This window comes from Chiloscyllium plagiosum, unplaced genomic scaffold (genome assembly GCF_037043375.1).
Source record: "Chiloscyllium plagiosum isolate Xiang-an unplaced genomic scaffold, Cpla_swu_hap1 HiC_scaffold_49, whole genome shotgun sequence".
Classification (NCBI taxonomy): domain Eukaryota; kingdom Metazoa; phylum Chordata; class Chondrichthyes; order Orectolobiformes; family Hemiscylliidae; genus Chiloscyllium; species Chiloscyllium plagiosum.
Window position 1 is genome coordinate 8731984 of NW_028270187.1, and position 20923 is coordinate 8752906.

General features: G+C 41.8%; 1 protein-coding gene and 1 pseudogene across 6 annotated transcripts in view; one reads left to right on the plus strand and one right to left on the minus strand.

Annotated features, from left to right (window-relative positions):
- The window catches only part of LOC148135482 (uncharacterized), a 65075-nt gene that overhangs the window by 15152 nt on the left and 29000 nt on the right, over window positions 1-20923 (plus strand). The gene's annotated exons all lie outside the window — the stretch shown is intronic.
- Window positions 8029-19178, minus strand: LOC148135483 (uncharacterized; annotated as a pseudogene).

The following is a 20923-nucleotide window of genomic DNA, read 5'->3' on the forward strand; positions in this document are numbered from 1 at the left end:
CTCTTACATGAATTTAAACTTGATAATAAAAGTCACATATATTGTTATCAAGTTCACATTCATGTTAGAGGCACCATCGTCTGAAGGTCGCCCAACAGGTCACTTTTAAACTTTTTATCTCTCACCTTAAACATCTCCTTTCTAGTTTTGGACTCCCCGTCCTGGGGAAATGACTTTAAGTGTTCATGACTTTACGAACATCCATAAGGTGGCACGGTGGCACAGTGGTTAGCCCTGCTGCCTCACACCGCCAGAAATCCGGGTTCAATTCCCGCCTCAGGCGACTAACTGTGAGTAGTTTGCACATTCTCCCCGTGTCTGCATGAGTTTCCTGCGGGTGCACCAGTTTCCTCCCACAGTTCCAACGATGTGCAGGTCAGAAGAATTGGCCTTGCTAAATTGCACGTTGTGTTAGGTGAAGGGGTAAATGTATGGCTGGGTTGCGCTTTGCTGGGTCAGTGTGGACTTGTTGGGCCGAAGGGCCTGTTTCCACACTGTAAGTAATCTAATATCATCACTCAGTCCCCGATGCTCAAGGGAAAACTGTCCCAGCCTATCCAGCTTCTTATTTTTACTCAAATCGTCCAATCTGAGTTAAATCCCTGTGATTTTGTTTTTAAAGTAATACCATGCTTCCTATATCACAGGAACCAGAACTGTACACATTACTCGAAACGTGGTTACATGTCGACAATGACTACTGCACAACCTTCATTTATCTTCTTGGTCTCCTCTTGAAAACACACAAGTTTGTGAGACACAATTTCACAATTTCCTACACACAAAGGCATACTGCATATTCCTCATCAGTCCTTGGATCCAAATACATGTAAATTCCAATTCTCAGAACTCCCTGAAATAACTTATACACTACATGATTTCAGACACTCCCAGGCTTCTCCTTTCCTAAATATTGGCACATTACACTTTAGTAACACCTTTGAAAATGTTTCACATGATAGACTGGTGAGCAAAATAAATGTGAGGTGATGCTCTTTGAAAGAAGGAATAATAGAAGGGAGTTACTCAATGAATGGCAGGACATTAAGACGCTTAGAGAAACAGCAGGATCTTGGGGTACTTGCCCACAGAGCCCTGAAGGTGGCAGGACAGATTAATGGAGTGTAAAGAAGGACTACCGGACACTTGCCTTTACCAGTCAAGGCATCAGTTCAGTTCAATGTGAATAACTTACAGCAATTTCCACCGAAGGGAATAAAACCAAAGACAATTGCTTAGGAGACTGCCCCTCACATGCCCCAAACACTTGCACAATGTGGACGGGAAGTTCTGCAATTCAGTTCAACGGTATTGCTTCTGTAATTGTGGTCTTGTCACACTGCAGCCAATGAAACTGACTGAGGAGGGGAAGGTCCAACTAGCAATCCTTGGAGCAGTCCTTCTGAAAGCTGCTTTTGTCAAAAGAGTTCTCTGCCATTTTGCGCATTACAAAAAAACCCAAGATAACCTCAGAGGCTTGAGACACCTGCGAGACTGGCATGATTTAATATTCTTTTAATATCACAGCACTCAATATGACATTCACATTGTCTGGGTGTCAATGTCAATGTCATTTCTTTTGCTTCTTTAGCAGATGTGAGTTTGAAAAGAAGAAATTCACATTATTCCATTGGCCGCCCAGTACCCCCATTGGGCATGGTTTATGTCTATTATTGTTTAGAGCAGATGGCTACGGCTGTCTTTAAAGCACATGTAACAAAGGTCTTTATTGCATGGTTGTGTTCAGAGAACAAATAGAGGAAAACGGAGTCCCAAAACATCAATGAGCCAATGATATTTTCTGAACTGACATGTTATACAGTTTTACCAATTCACAACAAGCATAAAGAAAAGCAGCAGATGCAGTGAACTTGGGACCTCAAACCTTCTCTACCTAATAATTATGATGATTTTTGTTCTGATTGTTCATTACAAAGAACGTTTCTGCCATGCAATAGCAATTCGTACTGTTACAATGAAGTCATCAGGAATGTTAATGGAATGTTAATCCTTGCTTCAAGGTGATTGGAGTATTAGAGTAGAGAAGTCTTCCTGTAACTGTACAAAGTGTTGGAGAGACCTCATCTGGAGCACTGCGAGCAGTTTCGCTCCTCGTATTTAAGGGAAAAAGCGATTTCATAGGAGTGTGCTCATCTAATCCCCACATTGTGGAAACAGGCCCTTCGGCCCAACAAGTCTACACTAACCCTCCAACGAGTAACCCACCTGGACACATTTCTCCTACCTTATATTTATCCCAAACTAATGCTGGTTGATTTTTGATGCTGGTTGATTTATTTTATTTATATCATAGAGACATTTGTTTTTTTGTTAAGCAGAGGTATTAAAGAGTTAGGGACCAAAGGTAGCTCTACGGAGTTGGGTAACAGATTACTGGCAGAACTGGCTGGAGGGCCTGAATGGCCTACTCCTGTTCCTTTGATATTCTAACATCTGCTATTTGTTTTTATTTTAAATATATTTTAGGAATTTATCAGTCTATTATTTTTCTCTATATTTCTTGTGTATCTAAATGCTTTCACTTGTTTGGAAGCTTTTTGTCATACGTCATAGTCCCCGAATTCTCTGGTGTACATAAATCTTGGCAGCACTGGACATCGTTGGCATCTACTTTTCTAATTGAGATGGAAACCTTTCCAAACATCCCTTGAACGAGAAATGAAAATCTTTCTGACCTCACTCTCTCTCATACTCCAGCCTGATCTATCTTCTGAGTGCAGAATGAGGCCTCCAGGGGAAATCTTGCTGTATTTCAACTTCTGGCAATGCTCCAAAGTGACTTTGAGGATTCAGGGAACCAGGGGTGGATAATCGTTGTATCAGTGGATGGAAAGTGGGATGTTGGTTGAATTAATTCACAGGATGAGTTTCAGGAAGCAACATGACAGAAGCAGACGTCAACCGTGGAGGCGAGAGTACAAAGGTTGTTATGTTTTCACGTCCATGTACACTCTTCCCTCACGACTGAGGCTGATTCATTTTTACTCATATGATCCATGTTCAAGACTGCATAAGTAACTCCTTCACATTTCTTGTCATTCACATGGGAATACTCGCCCTGCATTCAGCAAACATGCAAAGTGGTGTTTGTAAAGTATGCACTGATATCTTGCACTTCTGTTACTCACGAAAGTTTGTTTGCCTATCTAAACAAACCTATTGCTTCCTGTCAATCCCCTTCACACCAACCCTACACACTATTGTTTATTTTTGTCTTTTCAGTCTCTCAATTTGCATGAGGATTCCAGAAGGTATTGTTAGTAAGATTGCGGATGACGCCAAAATTAGGGTTATTTGTGAAGAAGGTTATCTAAGAGTACAATAATATCTCGATTAGATGGGACAATGGGCCAAGGAGTGGCAGATGGAGTTTAATTTGGATAATTTTTCTAAGGTATTCCAGGGTAGGACTTACACAGTTAATGGAACGGTCCGAGGAATGTTTCCAATCAGAGGAACCTCCGGGTGCAGGTACGTAGTTCCCTGTAAATGACGTTGCTGGTATACAGGGTGGTGAAGGTGTTATTTGATAAAATTGCCTTCATTTGCCAGAGTATAGGAATTAGGTCAACATGTTGCAGCTGCACAAGATATTGATGAGGTCATTTTTAGAATACTTGTATACTGTTGGCCGCCATGTGATAGGAAGGATGTTATTAAATTAGAAAAAGAAATCCAAGAATGTAACCAGAATTCGAGGGTTGAGTTATAGGGAGAGGCTGCATAGGCTGGGACGTTTTTTCCTGGAGCGTCGGAGATTGAGGGGCAACCTTATAGAGGTTTGTAAAACTATAAGGGGCGGAGTTCATGAGAATAAACAAGGTCTTTTCCCCAGAACCGGGGAGTCCAAACCCAGAGGGCATAGCTTTAAGGTCAGATGGGAATGATGTAAAAGGGAGCTAAGTGTGGTTTGTATATGTAATGAATTGTCAGAGGAAGTGGTAGAGGTGGATAGAATGACAAAGTTTGAAAGACATTTAGATAGTTATATGAATAGGAATGCTTTAGAGTGATATGGGTCAAATACAGGCCAATGGAACTAGTTTGGTTTAGGCAATCTCGTTGACATGGACAAGTTGGGCAAAAGGGTCTGTGCACATGTTGTACAATTCTATGACTCTCGCTTTTCAATGTGCTTCCTATGTTTATCTCTACCTCAATATTTCATTGCCATAACCCTCATTCTCACGACTATTTGCCCAATTATCCCTCGATTCTGTGTTGACTTTCTGCATCCCTCACTATCTCACTCTCTCTGTTAATCAATCTATACTTGTCCTAAACTTCCTCAAACTCCAAGTATGACTTTTTTATTCCAGGACTCTCTCTCGAAATCTAATCAGACTTTGCGTAGCAAAAAAATAAAAGTGATTAAAGTTTGGTTAATAATTGTGTGCTTATCATGGGATTGTAATAGATCAAATTGGCGTTGCCACCTGTGAAAAAGGAAGCATAGAAGTTGAGTTTTTCTCTGCCTGTTTTAGGAGTGACACTCAGTAGTTCATGTTGTCAACTGTTTGTGTGTGCTTATTCCTGATGCCCATTGAAATATAGGCCCAATTTTTTTTTACTGTAGCCCCAATCTTGCTTTGTGTACAGAAAGAGAGAGAGAGAGAGAGACATCTGGTGTTTCAAACAGCTGGTTATCACACCTCAGTGGATGGAAACATTGAGATGGATAGTTCACAGGCAGCGTTGAAATTGAACCCATATTATTGGAGGCACCCACCAGTCATTACAACGAATCTCCCTTGCATAGCCTTCAATCTATTAAATGGTGACAATGTTTATTTATTGGATATATAATCTCTCAACTAGGATGATTCCTGGGATGGCGTTATTGTCTTATGTGTTAAAAATATTGCGACTCTACTCACTGGAGTTTAGAAGAATGGAGGCAATCTCATTAGAATAGATTACCTCCAGTTTGAAACAGGCCTTTCGGCCCAACAGGTCTACACCGACCCTGCGAAGAGCAATCCACCCAGACCCATACCCTACATTCACCCTGTCTGATGCACCTAACGCGACAGGCAACTTAGCATGGCCAAGTTACCTAACCTGCATATCTTTGGACTGTGGAAAGAAACCAGAGCACACCGGGGGAAACCCACAGAGACAGTTGCCCATGGCTGGAATCGACCCTGGATCCCTGGCGCTGTGGGGAAGCAGTGGAAACCACTTAGCCACCGTGCTGCTGGGAGAGCTTTGTATGTTGGGAGAATGTTTCCCCCTCATTGAAGCGTCACGGACCAGAAGGTAAAGTCTCAGAATCAAGGGGTGTCAATGGATGACTGAGATGAGCAAGATTGTCTTCTATCGGATGTTTTGGTGTCTTTGGAACTTCTTACCACAGAGAAATGCATGAGTGGGCAGAGTCCTTGTGTATATTTAAGGCTGAAACAGATACATTATTGATTAATCAGTGAATCAAGTGGTTGTGAGAGATGTCGGATCAGCCATGGTTCGAATACCTGACTACTGTTGCCCGTTCGTATGTTCCTATGATCCCATTGAATATTCCCAATCTCACGGTTCCAGATAAATTCTGAACATGTTCTGTAAGTTGCATCTTTGCCCTGTCTGTGCAAACCAGAGTCCAGATGGAAACTGAAAAGCAACATAACTTGGATAGTTTTTCTTCATCCTTCACACAGAGGAAAACAAACCACACACTACTCATTCCAGCGCACTGGGTCTTCTCTATGAGATGATTAAATTCTCCAATGCCCTGACACGGTATTGGAAAATCAGGCTGTAGGAATGGATTACAGCTTTATCATTGACATTTCTGATTTATTTTGAGGACAGAATAGAACAAGAGTGAATGCAAACACAAAGGTATCACCTCAAATGCTTGTTTCAACGTGATGTGTTTAACTTCAACATGATGCACACAGTGGCCCAAATGAAATGGCTTGTGTTTTATCTGCCAGTCATTGAGCTAGCTTTTCTGAAGGAGTGTCAGTGGACTAGAAACATGAATGCTGTCCATGTCTCTTCACAGATGCTATCAGACTTACTGTGTTTCTCCTGCATTGTCTAGTGTTATTTTCTTTCGCTGTTTGACCGCAACAGTATCCACGACCCCAGCATTCAGATTATTTCAATGTTTGTTTCTGATGCTGTGACGCTGTCTTAACAGAGAGTGAATAATCATAGAGTGAACAGGAATGAAGTTTAGAATTTCTCTACTAAAACGATTTACCCATTTATCACCTTAATAATCACAAAGAAAGATGTCACTTTTTATAGCGATCATTACAACTAGTCATTAGCACCAGTGATATACTTACAAATGCCATCATTGTTTTTGCTTTGTCTATTTTGAACTGTTGAGGATGGAGTCCTGGAACATTGGCTCAAATGTACTCCAGATGCAAAGGGAGTTGATGGCACAAACATCATCAAGGATTAAATACGAGATCTAAAGATGTATTAATGCACGTCTATCTGTTGCATAAAGTCAAGTATCAGAAAAAAAACAAGAGTCATTTAAAATTCTCACCTCTGAACATTTCGATATTTATTTCGGCCTGAGGGATATAGAGCAATAATGTAATGGTGAAATACATCAAACATGATGGTCAATGTCAATAATATAACACAAAGGCCTGTGGGGTATTGGATATCAGTATCAAAAATCAGAGAATGTTTAAAAAACACAGCAGCTATGAAACTATCTGTATACACAGAACAAACAGAAATCTAATGCTCAAGGGGGAGTTGGGAGTCCGGGTAAAGGATTCTCTTCAGGTGAACAGGCAGGTTCAGTTGGCAGTTAGGAAGACAAATGCATTGTTAGCACTCATTGCTAGAGGGTTGAAATACAAGAGCAGAGATGTACTACTGTGGCCGTATAAGGCTCAGGTCAGACCACATTTGGAACATTAGGAGCAGCTTTAGACCCTGTATGTGTGGAAGAATGTACTGAGCTTGGAGGGAGTCCAGAGGAGGTTCGCAAGAAAGATCCCAGAGATGAAGGGCTTGCCATGTGACAAATGGTTAAAGAGTAGACATGGAGAAGATGTTTCCAGGAGTAGGAGAGATAAGGATCCGAGGGCAGGAGGCTTAGAGTGAGGAAGTAACCCTGGAGGAATTTCTTCAAACAGAGGATGGTGAATCTGTCGAAATGTTTGTCACAGAGGGCTATGGAGACCAGGTCATTGACTTCCTTGAGAACAGAATTATATCGTGTGTTGAGTGGGAAAGGTGATCCAGGGTTACAGATAAAAGGCAGGACAATGGGTTTGAGAAACTTATCAGTCACGATCGATAGATAGGACAAACAGGGACTGAATGCCCTAATTCTGCTCCTATGTCTTAAGGTCTTATAGTCTGTTCAAGGTGCTTGACAAATTCATTGCTGAGAGGATGATTCGTCCTCATGTGAGAGTGAAGGATCAGAGGGTACAGTCTCAGAATACAGGGGCACCAGTTGAAGAATAAGATGAGGAGCGATTTCTTCTGTCAGAGAGTTGAGAGTTTTTAGAACTCCACGTTCAAGAGTCTCTCTTTCTCACTGTGTGTGTGTGTGTGTGTGTGTGTGTGTGTGTGTGTGTGTGTGTGTGTGTGTGTGTGTGTGTGTGTGTGTGTGTGTGTTTCTTTGTGCATATGTTGGGTGGTGTCCACAATCCTTGTGTATATTGAAGATTGAGGTAGATTCTTCACCAACTGGGGAATGATGGGTTGCAGGCAGGAAAGTGGACATGAGGACTGGGGGGAGGGGCAGACATGGCAGAAGTGGGTACTGCAGATGCTGGAGATTAGAATCAAGATTAAGTGGTGCTGGAAAAGCACAGCAGGTCAGACAGCATCCGAGGTGCAGGAAAATCGATGTTTCGCGCAAAATCTCTTTACCATAGGATCAGCGATCATTCTGTTGGTGGATCAGGCTCCAGGACACCAACGTATACTCTTGTTTCTATTTCTTTTAGTATTATGGACTTGAAATGTTAACTCTGTTTCTATCTCTCTCACTCCTCAGATGCTGCCAGACCTGCTGAGTTACTCCAGTGATTTCTCTTTCTCTGAATTATTTTCTGAATACAACATGTAAGTCGTTAATTTGGACATTTAAATGAAACCTCCTGAAACGAAACATTAAATAAAACTATGGATATTTCCACTGAAACGTACAAAGAGGAGACCAAAAGCGAAAAAAACACGTTTTCCTGTTACAATTTAGAACATCCGCAGAGGAGATAGAGATGATTGCCCGTGAATCTACCCTGACCCTTCAAAGAGCATCCCATATACCTGTAACTCCACACTTCCCATCACTAATCCACCTAGACCACACACCATCCCTGGACACTTTAGCATGGCCATTCACCTAATCTATTCATCTCTATTGTTTTTTAATGTCTAGATGATTAGCCAATCAACAAACCATCATCCCTTGCTTCAAAAAGAGTGTATCACGGTGAAATGACTGTATGGAACAGACCGTTTGATGAAAATATTCTTAGCTACAGTTGACAAAGGCTGAAATCCATGTAACTGCCTCAGGTCCATATCCCCTTCAGAGCTTTATTCAACAAATAATTCTCTGTCTCACATTTGAAATTGGCTACTGATGCGGCATCCACTGCCTTTTTGAATTAAGTTCTGTGTCTATATGGAAGGAAAAGGACCTCAACTGGACATCTGCTATGAATATATTAATGGCCCAGACGGCTGGACAAACCACATGGGTCGTTCTTTAACACCCATAATTTGTTTGCCTTTCTGTGCACAGAATGGTTGCTATGAGACCTTCATTGAGGGGTTTGTGTGTTGACAGTGTTATTGGACACTTCTCCAGAACTGATAGCAACATACCACGTGGTTCCATCTTGAAGTTCATGATGAAATTCTTCTAAGTTGTGGTTGAAAGCTGATTTATATTTTTTTAAAATTCATTCGTGGGATGTGGGCATCTCTGTCCCGGCCAGCATTTATTATCTCTGCTCTTAGGGACCTCTTCTCTCAAAGTGAATTGACTCTCCTGAGGTTTCAGAAAAAAGCACATTTTTGTGCTCCTCTCTGAACACATCAGCTGCTACCTTTCCTCACGTCTACCTTTCTCTCTCTAATGTAAACACTTAAACATCAGGGTTTTAAAGACCCCATTTCGATGTGTGTGAACAGAAAAATCTCCAGATATGCCAGTGTCATTTTCGCTGAATCACCTAACACGATTTTTTTTTTTAAAAACTGTCTTGCTCATCTGAGCACACGAAACTAAAATTATTTGAATCGGAGAGTGACACAGCAGGGAAACAGACATTTCTGTTCAGCTTGTCCATACCGACCAGATTTCCATAACTAAGCTAGTCCTATTTACCTGCATTTGATCCATGTACCTGTCCAAACGTCTCTTAAGTGTTGTAATTGGACTCGCATCTACAAAACTTCTCCTGGCAGCTCGTTCTATATATGCACGACCCACTGTGTGAAAAAGTTGCTCCTAAAGTCTCTTTTAAAATTTTCACTTCTCATCTTAAATCTATGCACCTCTTTTTTTGGTCTCCGTTACCCTGGGGAAAAGACCTTGACTGTTTATCTTATCAATGCCTCGCATGATTTTCTAACTCTCTGTAAGATGACCATTCAGCCTCTGACATCTGGAGAAATAAATCGTAGTCTATCCAGACTTTCATTGTAAGTCAAACCCTCCAATCCCAGCAACATCCCAGCAGCATCTCAAAAGCATCCTAGCACGGTGGCTCAGTGGTTAGCGCTGTTACTTCACAATGCTAGGGACCTGGGTTCGATTTCAGCTTCGGGTGTCTCTCTGTGTGGAGTTTGCACATTCTTCCTGTGTCTGTGTCTATTCCCTCTGTGCGCTCTGGTTTCCACAATGCAAAGATGTGCAGGGCAAGTGAATTGGTCATGCTAAATTGCGCATGTTGTTAAAGGGTGTGCAGATTAGGTGCTTTAGGGTAGAGGAATGTGTTTGGGTAGGATATTCTTCAGAGGGTCGATATGGACTTATTGGGGCAAAGGGCCTGTTTCCACAGTGTCGGGATTCAATGGAACTATGCCTCAGCAATTTTTTTAACCTATTCTACTTAAACCACATCTTTCCTAAAGCAGGGCGACCAGAATTGTAAGTAGTATTCCGAAAGGAACCTCACCAATATCCTGTACAGCCGCAACTTGACATCCCAACTCCTATTCTCAATGCTCTGACCAATGAAGGTGAGTGTGCCAAATGCCTTTTTCACTAACATGTCGACCTGTGACCCTACTTTCAAGGAACTGTGCACCTTTGCCCCTGGATCCTTCTGGTCAACAATACTCCCCAGAGCCCCTTTGGCACCATATTTTCAAATAGCATCAATACCTTATTGAACTTGATCACATCTATCTATTCCCTTTACAATGGATAAATTTTCAGAGCGAAAGAAAACACAGGAACAGGAAAAGACCCATCAGTCTGGTTTAGAACTATTCTAATACCATTTCGTCAGCACTTGGCCTGTAGCCTTGGCATCACAACTGCACATCAAAATACATTTCTCCCACCTTAGAGAAGTGAGTTCTACATTCCTCATTATAATCTAGATTAATCCTGGTAATTCGTCGCCACACCCTCTTCCACTGCTAACAAATCCCTCCTAACCAGTTGCATTACACATTTCAATAAATTACCTTTCTTGAAAATTATGAGGCATACCACAAGTAAAATAATGATCACGGCAGCAGATCCCAGTCCGATTTACAGATATAATCCTGGCTTGGCACCTATGCAATGAAAAGCAATGGCGTGACATTAATGAAAAGGAAATAAACATCAACATGTCCCGCTGACAATAATATCCATCCTCAAGCATCACATGTTGTATTTTATCACACACATTCTGACTTAAACAGCAAACACAACAAATGGACACTTCAAAGCCTTTCACAACTTAATGTTCTTGAAATTTAATTCGGAGAGTATATCTGTTCTATCATAGAGTGTTCACCATTTTGTGGCTGCAGAGTGAGATTTACTAGAATGTTGTCTTGGAGGCTGGCGAGTTTCAGTGATGGAAATAATTTGCACAGATAGGGATTCTGTTCGTTAGAGCAGGAGAGTTTAAGAGAAATGGACATGATTGAGTAGCATACATTGATAAAGGCCATGGTTAGCGTAGACAGGAAGAAGGGATTGATGCCGGGAGAGACGGGAGTGCTATTTTGTCAGTAAGGGGTAGAAATCTGAGAGGTGATGTGAGAATTTTTGGGAACACCCAGAGAGCAGTGGAAATCTGGAACACTCTGCCTGTAAACATGGAAGAAGCACAAACCTTCATCATACTGAAGGAGGAGGTGGATGTGCACTTGCGATGCCAAAGCAGACTAAGCTATGGGTTGGCCAATGGGTTCAGAGAATCAGAGGTGTTAGTTTTTAACCAACACAGATTCGATGTGTGAAAGGTCCTGTTTCTATGCTGTAGCTCTCTATGACCCAAGGACATGCAATTCCAGAACTCCCAGTCAAATCGAGTATTACCCAAAATCATTCCCTGAGTATGTCCACTGTTCGTTATTTTGATTACTTCTGCTCCTCTGGCAGATATTCTTGAAGAAATTTCACCTGCTCTGGTTAATTCACGAATATGCATCTTTCCACCCAACTCAAAAGCAACGGAGGAAACTTTGCTGAAGATTGGGGACACGAAATGATCTAATAGTCTTGTTTGACAATGCATGGAAACCTCTCTGTCAAAGCCCAGGGGTTATGCCCTACTGAACAATGGCAGCAGCATCTAGCATTGATTGTGAATCAAGATAAAGTCAGCCAATTCAGAAGGAGATAGCCACTTACCAGGAGAAGGGGTTTATAACCTACTCTCAGACTTTCGATCAAATTGCAAGCAATTAAAATGAGGGCATAAGACAGGCTTAAAATCTGAAGTACCACGAATCATTGAACAGTCTTTTTGTAAAGATCAAATCAGACACAAATTAAACTAATAGTTTCTCCTATTCTTACGTATTTATGAAAACGAGGAAGACTTTCACATACTAAAGCTCGTAATTACCAGGCTGTAAGTTTGCTCGCTGAGCTAGAAGATTTGTTTTCATACGTTTCGTCACTATACTAGGTAACATCATCAGTTACCTTGACATGGTTACCTTCGCCTCCGGTGAAGCGTTGGTGTTATGTCCCGCTTTTTAGTTATATTTCTTGGTCAATTAAGGTATGTGATAACATTTCTGGTTATTTTTCTCAGAGGTTGGTAAATAGGGTTCAAATCGATGTGTTTATTGATGGAGTTCCAGTTTGAATGCCAAGCCTCTGGGAACTCTGTCTCTGTTTAGTATTTCCTAGGATGGCTCTGTTGTCCCAGTCGAAGTCGTGTCCTTCTTCGTCTGTATGTAAGTATATTAGTGATGGTGCGTCATGTCTTTTGGTAGCTAGTTAGTGTCCATGTATGTTCAAAGCCAGTTTTCTGCTTGTTTGTCTGGTGAAGTGTTTGTTATTGTCCGTGCATAGTATTTTGTAGATGACATTCGTTTTGCTGGTTGTTTGCTTAGGGTTCTTTAGGTTAATCTCTGACCCGTTGTTTCAGTGTGTTGTTAGGTCCCAATGAAGGGCTTTTTCCCGAAACGTCGAGTTTCCTGCTCATCGGATGCTGCCTGACCAGCTTTGCTTTTCCAGCAACACTCTAACCTAGACTCTAATCTCCAGCATCTGCAGCCCTCACTTATGGCGTGTTGGTAGGTTTGTCGGCTACTGCGATGCCAAGGAGTCTGAGTAGTCTGGTCATCATTTCAGAAATGATGTATGGCAATGTAGCTAGAGTTTCTGGGTGCATTATGTCTGTTTGTTTTGGTTTGTTGTTTAGGAATAGGAGGACTGTGTTTATTGGATATATATTCTTCTTGAATATGTTGTATAGATATCTTTCTTTTCCTGCCCCTGAGTACTACAGTGTGTTGTGGCCCGTTTAACTAATGCCCTGATGCAGCTCCATTTGGGATGATTGCTTCTCTATTTGAGTAGCTGATGTGTGTGTGTTGATTTTCTATCGACCCTGTTCTGACGTTTTTCATTAACTGCTTCTTTTGTTGCAAACTGCTGTTGCATTTCTGATGGGGCGACTCTCCCGAGCCGCCTCCAGGATGGGATTCTGCACAGCTTTCACATCATGTTGCATGCACACACGCCAACACCAATGTCGGTCACTACAAGCGTGCAGGTAAGTGTTGTGGTGCCGAGGAGTGTACGTGCGGTCCAGGTCATTTGTCTCTGGTGAGAAACAGACCGAAAAGAAAAATAATAATAAACATTTAATAAGCATACTTATTTTAAAGATGTGCCTCATAGGAGTGAAAGGCATGAGGAACGCAGCTCACTGCGTCAATGAATGTGGAAATGAATGTGATTTGCATTCCCAGAGGCCAGGTATTCAAACCAAATCTCCATCAATAAGCACATCGATTTGGAACCCATTTACCAACTTCTGAGTCAAAGAACCGGAAACGCCATTACCCAACTTAACAATCTAAGATACACAAACAGAAAGCTGACAGAACATCAGTGCTTCACCAGAGGCTCACTGATGATGTTACCTAACACATGGTGATGGAATATCTGAATACAAACCTGCCAGCTCAGCAAGCAAACGTACAGCCTGAACATCAACCTGAGCTACAAATCTTCTCAAAACCGCTAACACATGTAGTTACCTTTTCATGGGTGTTCCACCTCTCTTTTCTCTGTGACTGAAACAGATTGGCTGGACGGGGTAAGGATGGCCCGCCCATTAACGTCTGTTTGATATCGACAACTGTAGTTTCCTGTAGAAGAATGTTCATGGACATTGATGGTAAAGGCGGAGTTATCTTCGAGACCAGTCACATGACGATGCTGTATAAAACCTTGCTGCCGGCTGTTATACAAGTATAATATTCCTCCTCTGGACCGAATCTCACCTTTGCAGGAAATCATGACATTGTCCCTGTTTGAATTCGCAGCGGAATTTGCCAGCACGTTGATAATTGGTTTGGAGAGTTGATCTGTCACATCATTTTAAAATGAAGTCTTTTACAAAACATTTAGTTTTGGCTCTAAAAGCAAAACCCTTGAAAGTTGAAAGGTGCAGACGAAAGCAATTGCAAAGTTCGGAGAGAGATCTTAACAGCAATAATTTTGGAATCAAATATATCATATAATAACATAATCAGTTGCATAAAAACTAATAACTTAATTAATATCATCTTACATCTTACATCATACTATGACACAAAGCAATATAATGTTAGTCAACATCTCTTACTCGAAAACAAATGTTCTGTGTAAAGCATCATAAACGCCTCCCACATTGTGCCAGGATAATATTGCAATACATAATACTCCTGAAAAAATGCAACAATATTTGAAAAGTTTTATGGCTGTTGAGAATTAGGAGTCACCTTAATCCTGTGTTAAGAATTAGGAGTCATCTTAAACCTGTGTTACCTCAGCATACCATTCTTGCATTTCCTGTTTAGAATCAGACTTTATGTAACTCTGTCATATCAGTAACTTGGCTTTTGCAAAAGTGAGCAAGTCTCTGCATGAAAACCGAGGAGAATTCATAAGAAGCACCAAGGATTTGACTCAAGTGACTCCCTACTCCATTTTCAATGTAGTGAATCGATGTGAAAAGGGGGTACTAACAGAGTTTCCCCTCCATCAGCTCCAGGGTAGAACATACTGTGTTGGTTCCGAAGATTACGAGAGATCTCCACCAAAGACAACAGGATCACACTGACGTGTGAGTGTGCTGGCTCAGCACCTCCTTCCTACAGAATGGCTCCGGCTTGTGAAAATAGTTTACGTCTGCTGTGTAGGTAGCATATGTCCTTCCTTTGTCTAATTAATGATTGCACTGAATCAAAAATTATTACAAATGGCTGATTGCCTGTGATCATTTGTGATCACGAACCTCTATTAAATCCCCGTTGATCAGGTTGCGAAATGTTAAATGGACCGTAATGAGATTGATGTTGGGACATCTTAATTTAGTGATTGCTGACAGCGGTCTGCATCCCATCCCATGCAGAAATGAAGAGTGTACTTGAGAGTACAACGCTGCAAAGAGTCTTGAGACAGAATACTCTGAGACCCTGTTCTTCATAGCCAGTAAGTTCAACCAGGCCAACTTCAAGGACATTCCCCCAACATACCATCAGCCCATCTTCTGTCACACTGGAGGCCTGAAAATTCTTTCTCGTTGTAAGACAACCATCAAAGGCGCCGAATGCTCCATTCCATCCGGATTTCTTTGAACCAGATCATAATGCTGTGCGCCTATTCCCTACTGACAAACAGAAATTGAAGAGAGAGTATCCAGTAGAGAAATTAATGCAGTTTTGGTCTGAGACAAGGAAAAACTTCTAGCGGACTGCTGACAGTCACTGGACTGTCCAAATTCAAAAACGTAGCGGCCAACCTAGCAAAATGCCACTATTTTTAGACATCAGTAGTAAGCATGTAGACGACTGGGTGTTAAAGATGTTAAATCCAGTGTTCTCCTACGGGAAACCAGGGATGTACAGGGAAGTCCACTCCCTACTGCAGGTCTGAGGTTTTCAACTCGGCAACGTTGACCTGTCCAGGAAATCCAGGTGCAACCTCTATAAGGAAACCCGGAATGCTGAGAGGCAACACCACGCTCAGCACAAGATTCAGACCAACCACACAGACACCTGTCACTTGTGGCAAAGCTTACACAACGTAAAGCGAAATTGAACAGAATCACGGACAAGTGTACACCTCAAATGGTGAGGTCAATGTATTCTACGCTCGCTTTTAACAGAAGATCAGTGAATTAATGTCACCTTTCCCAACAGTCTCGGATGAACCTGTACCGACAGTCACCATCACAGACATCAGATCAGCCTGCTTCAGAGTGAACCCATGTAAAGCGACTGGCCCGAATGGAGTCCTCGGACATTCCCTCAGACCCTGTACTGACCAGGTTGGGGGGGGCTGGGGGAGTACTCAAATGCATCCTTAACCTCTCCTTACTGTGATGTGACATCCCCAGCTGCTTCAAGAATACACCACCATTCTGATGCCAAAGAAAAATCATGCTACCGCTTGATGGTTGTGACCCACATAATTATCCATTATCTTCAAGTATTTAGTCATGGCTCACACTAACTATTGCCTACCAATTACCTTGATTCTTTACAATTCACCTTGCGGCACAACAGCTCTACTGCAGACATCACCTCCTAGCCCTGTTCTCATCCCTGGAACATCTGGATAACAAGGACATTAACGTCGGGTTCCTACTTACTGACTACAGCTCCACATCAAACGCCATAATTCTAAACAACCTGACCTGGATGCTCAATCAGTAGGAATAGACAACGATATTTCCTTCACCGTAATCCTCAACACCAGTGCTCGGCAAGGCTGTGTACTCAGCATCCTACTATACTTCCCTATAAAATCATGACTGTCTAATTACATTCCACCACAAATCCAATTACAGATGTGCAAACAATACCACGCTCGTACGGTGGATCTCAAACAATGAGAAGACAGAACACAGGAAAGAGATTGTGTGCTTACCTGTGTGATGCGCAGACGACAATCTCTCCATCAACATCAGCAAAACGAAGGAGCTGAACATTGACATCAGGAAGCAGAGTATTGGGCACCTCTTGTGTGCTTCAAAGGTGCTTAGCTGGAGATGGTGCACAGTATCAAGCTGCTGGGAGTGATTGTCATCAACAATCAGGTTCTTGTCCACCCACGTGGACGCAATTGTCCAGAAAACATAACAACATCTCAACTTCCTCAGGATGCTAAATAAATTGGGTATGTCCACAAGCACTCTTGCCAGTTTTTATAGAGGGACCACTGAAAGCATCCTATTTAGAGGCATCAAAGCGCGACATGGCAATGCTCAAGAAATTAGGTCTTAAACACAGCTCAATCCAGTTCACAAATCTGCCTTCATCTGTTGACTCCATCTAAACTTCCTGCTGCGTCCGGGAAATGGCCAACATGATCAAAGACTCCTCCCATCACAGGTATATCCTATTCAACCGGACAGAAGCTATGAACGTCTGAATATATGTGACATCAGATTAACGAACAGCTTCTTCCCTGCTATTTTGAGACTTCTAAATAGTTGTCTAAAATATTAATAGTGACCTCTCTTTCACACTATACATTTTCTCTACAGCTGTTGCACTCTATTCTTCACTCTGTTCTGCTACCCTGAAGCACTTTGTATGGTAAGATCTGCCTGTAGAGCATGCAAAACATCATGTTTTTCACTGTATCTCGGTACATGTGACAACAACAAATTTAAAAAAAAAACAGGGGAGAAGTGGAGTTAATGCCATACCTCTGACGTGTATCAGAATGATGTCGGTCAATCCTGATGTTCTGCATGTTCGATTCACCAACATGAATAAATATTCATACGTGTAACTTGATTCACCTCTCTTTAAGGGTTTTAATTGTGAAGATGTTTCACATTGTCCTTCAGAAAGATCTATGACACTGCAACCGGGATCGTGACTGTAACAAGAGTGTATCCTTGTGACTGGACATTGACAGGTACACTTCATTGATGCTGTCTCTTCATCTAAAAATACCTCATACGTTGGATTCAGAGACAAAACCGGCTTTGGTAAATCATCTGAGGAATGCAATTGAAGCATTTTATCAGCAGAATATGACTAATCAAAATGATAGAACCTGTTATAATATGCTGACTTTTTGTGCATTTAAAGATCCCACACTCATGAATAGTGTGTGGGATGTGTGAATTCTTAAAAAGGTATCTCTGTTTGAAATTAATTGAATGTGCATGGGAACACCTGCCTTTGTTAGCTGAGAGTTTAAGAGCAGGAAGTTGGTGCTGGGATTGTATGAAACATTGATTTGTCCAATCAACGAGACTAACGTGTGCAGTTCTGGAATCAACATTACAGGAGAGATGTGATAGCACTGGGAGAGGATGGGGAGGGAGATTTATTAGGATGTTATCTCAGGGCTGGAGAGTTCCAGTGATGGAAAGAGATTGGACAGACTGTGGTTGTTTTCCTTAGAGCAGAAGAGATTGAGGGGGGGACATGGTTGACATGTAAAATGAGGGCCAGAAATAGAATAGACAGGAAGAAACCTTTCGCCCTTGATGGAGGGCGTAATAACTGGGGTGGGGAGTGGGCGTGAGGGGAAGGAAGGTGCATACATCCAAGGTAAGGTGCAGAAGGTTTAGAGAGGGATATGAGGAAAACCTTGTTTACTCCGAGATGGACGGGAATCAGAAACTTACTGCCTGTAACGGTAGGAGAGGTAAAAACTGTCATCACATTGAAAAAGTGTTAAGATGTACACTTGAGACGCCAAGGCTATGGGGCCACGTACTAGGGAAATGGGATTTGAAAATAGTGAGGTGGCCGTTTTTGACTAGAGCCGATCCTATGGATTAGATTAGATTACATTACAGTGTGGAAACAGGCCCTTCAGCCCAACAAGTCCACACCGACCCGCCAAAGCGCAACCCACCCATACCCCTACATTTACCCCTTACCTAACACTACGGGCAATTTTAGCATGGCCAATTCACCTGACCTGCACATCTTTGTGACTGTGGGAGGAAACCGGAGCACCCGGAGGAACCCACGCAGACACGGGGAGAACGTGCAAACTCCACACAGTCAGTCACCTGAGTCGGGAATTGAACCCGGGTCTCTGGCGCTGTGAGGCAGCAGTGCTAACCACTGTGCCACTGTGCAGCCTTTTGCGGTACTGCAGATCTCGAGGACTGTAAGCCTCTAAGCGTTAGAATTTTAAAAAGTATACTAATGGTCATAATACAGTTATGAAGTTTCTAACAACAGAACCTGACAAAGTAACTATGGTCATGTTGAACATTGGAATTCTCACAATGTTAGTTATGGAAACTGCTGGGAAATATAATGAGCAAATCAATGGACTTCGTGACAGATGCAAAAGAGAGAGAAATGAGAAGATTAACTTTTAAAATGATGTCTATAAAGCTGTACACAAATTTCAGAATTAAGTTTGGTAAGTTGGTTATCATAGGTTTTACTGATAATCAAGCGGAAACACATTAATGAAATAATTTTGATGTTAATGAATTAATACATTACAAATTATCATACTCACATATCTCCTGTATTTCGACCAGCACTTGGAAATGAATTAATGGAAAATAATAAAATTATACCTTAATATTAATATTTTCCTCATGTCAAATCTGGAGACAGACATAGAATGTGGATAATGTCACAGAGGCACAGGCAGACAGCACGGAAATAAACCCTGCTGTCCAATTCACCCACGCCAACCCGCCAACACAATCTGACCTCGCCCCATCTGCCAGCATGTGGCCCGTACCCCTCTAAACCCTCTTGTTTATGTACCCATCAGATGCATTTTAAATGTTGTTATTGGACATGTCTGCACCATCTACACTGACAGCTCGCTCAATACACGCACCATTTTGTGCATGAAAATATTACACATCAAGTGCTTTTTAAAATATTTCCTCTCTCACCTTAAACGTATGCCCTCTAACTTTGGATTCGCCACCCCGAGGATACACACCTTGGTTATTCACTCTATCCATGCCCCACGTCATTTTATAAACTCTTGTAATATCTCCCCTCTGCCTCCAGCGCTGCAGAGAAAGAAAGCCCTAGCCCATTTAGTCTCTAGCTATAACTCAAACTGTCCCGTTCTGCTGTTACAAGCTTTTCTTCATTCTAAAAGTTGGAAATCTTATCTGCACCTACTCAAGTTTAACACAATCTTTCCAACAGAAGGGTAACTGGGATTGTACCCAGTATTCTAAGAGTGGCCTCAACAAATTGCTGTACAGCAGCAACATGACATCCCAAATCCTATAGTCAATGTAGCGACCAATGAAGCCAAACATGCCAAAGGCCTTCTTCACCACCCTGTCCACCTGTGACTCGACTTTTAAGCAACGATGTACCTGTCACGCCAGGCCACTTTCTCAAATACATAAAGGGACTGCTATCATCTATATTAAACACACCGTTGGTTATTCTGAGGGCCACCATTCTCCGTAATACACCTGTTTAACCCTCATGGAAAATGATCCAGAAAATTATCCCTGTGTAAATTATGCAGATAATTGCACAAGGTGCCAAAGAAATTTCAGAGATGTTGCGATAAAGATACGGCATTAGTAAAGTGATAGTTGAAACAAAACTATTGGGGACAGCCATTTTCTATAATACACACAGGGACTGCTAATCAGTAATAAATTAATATTGAGCAATTACACAGTTTATGTGGAGACTCAACAATCAAATCAACATTAATATGTAGCGTGTGTACAAGATGTCTTCCTAGGCTACTGCATTGAGGCACCAATCTGGGATTGGACGAGGTTAGAATGTAATACTTTAGAGTTAATTAGTATCTGTTCTTTAAAAATGCCTATGAGGAAGTAGTGACCATGAGATCGTAGAATTCTGTGGAGTAGTGATTATAATATTACCGGGTTTTATTTCAAGTTTAAATGCGACATCATTCATCTGAAAGCTGAACAAAGGAAGTATGGACATCCAAGGGATAGGTCATCGGGAGTAAATTGTGCCAATAGGAGTTGGGCAGCTTTATAAATAAACACTTCACGTTCGATAACAGATGCATATTCCTTGAGTATAAAGATTCAAATGGAATGGTGCATCTAGCAAGGTTCACAAACGATTATGATTTTACTTGTGATTGGGTTTTGGAAAAAAACTTTACTGCCACTCACTTTCTCCATAACATGCATATCTCTTGTAATGAGATCATCAGGAAGGCTAAAGGAGTCTCGGTCTTATTTCACAGCGGTCGGAGTGTTAGCGTAGGGAAGTGTTACTGCAACTGTAAACGGTGCTGGGGAGACTACCGTTATTTATGGAAGGA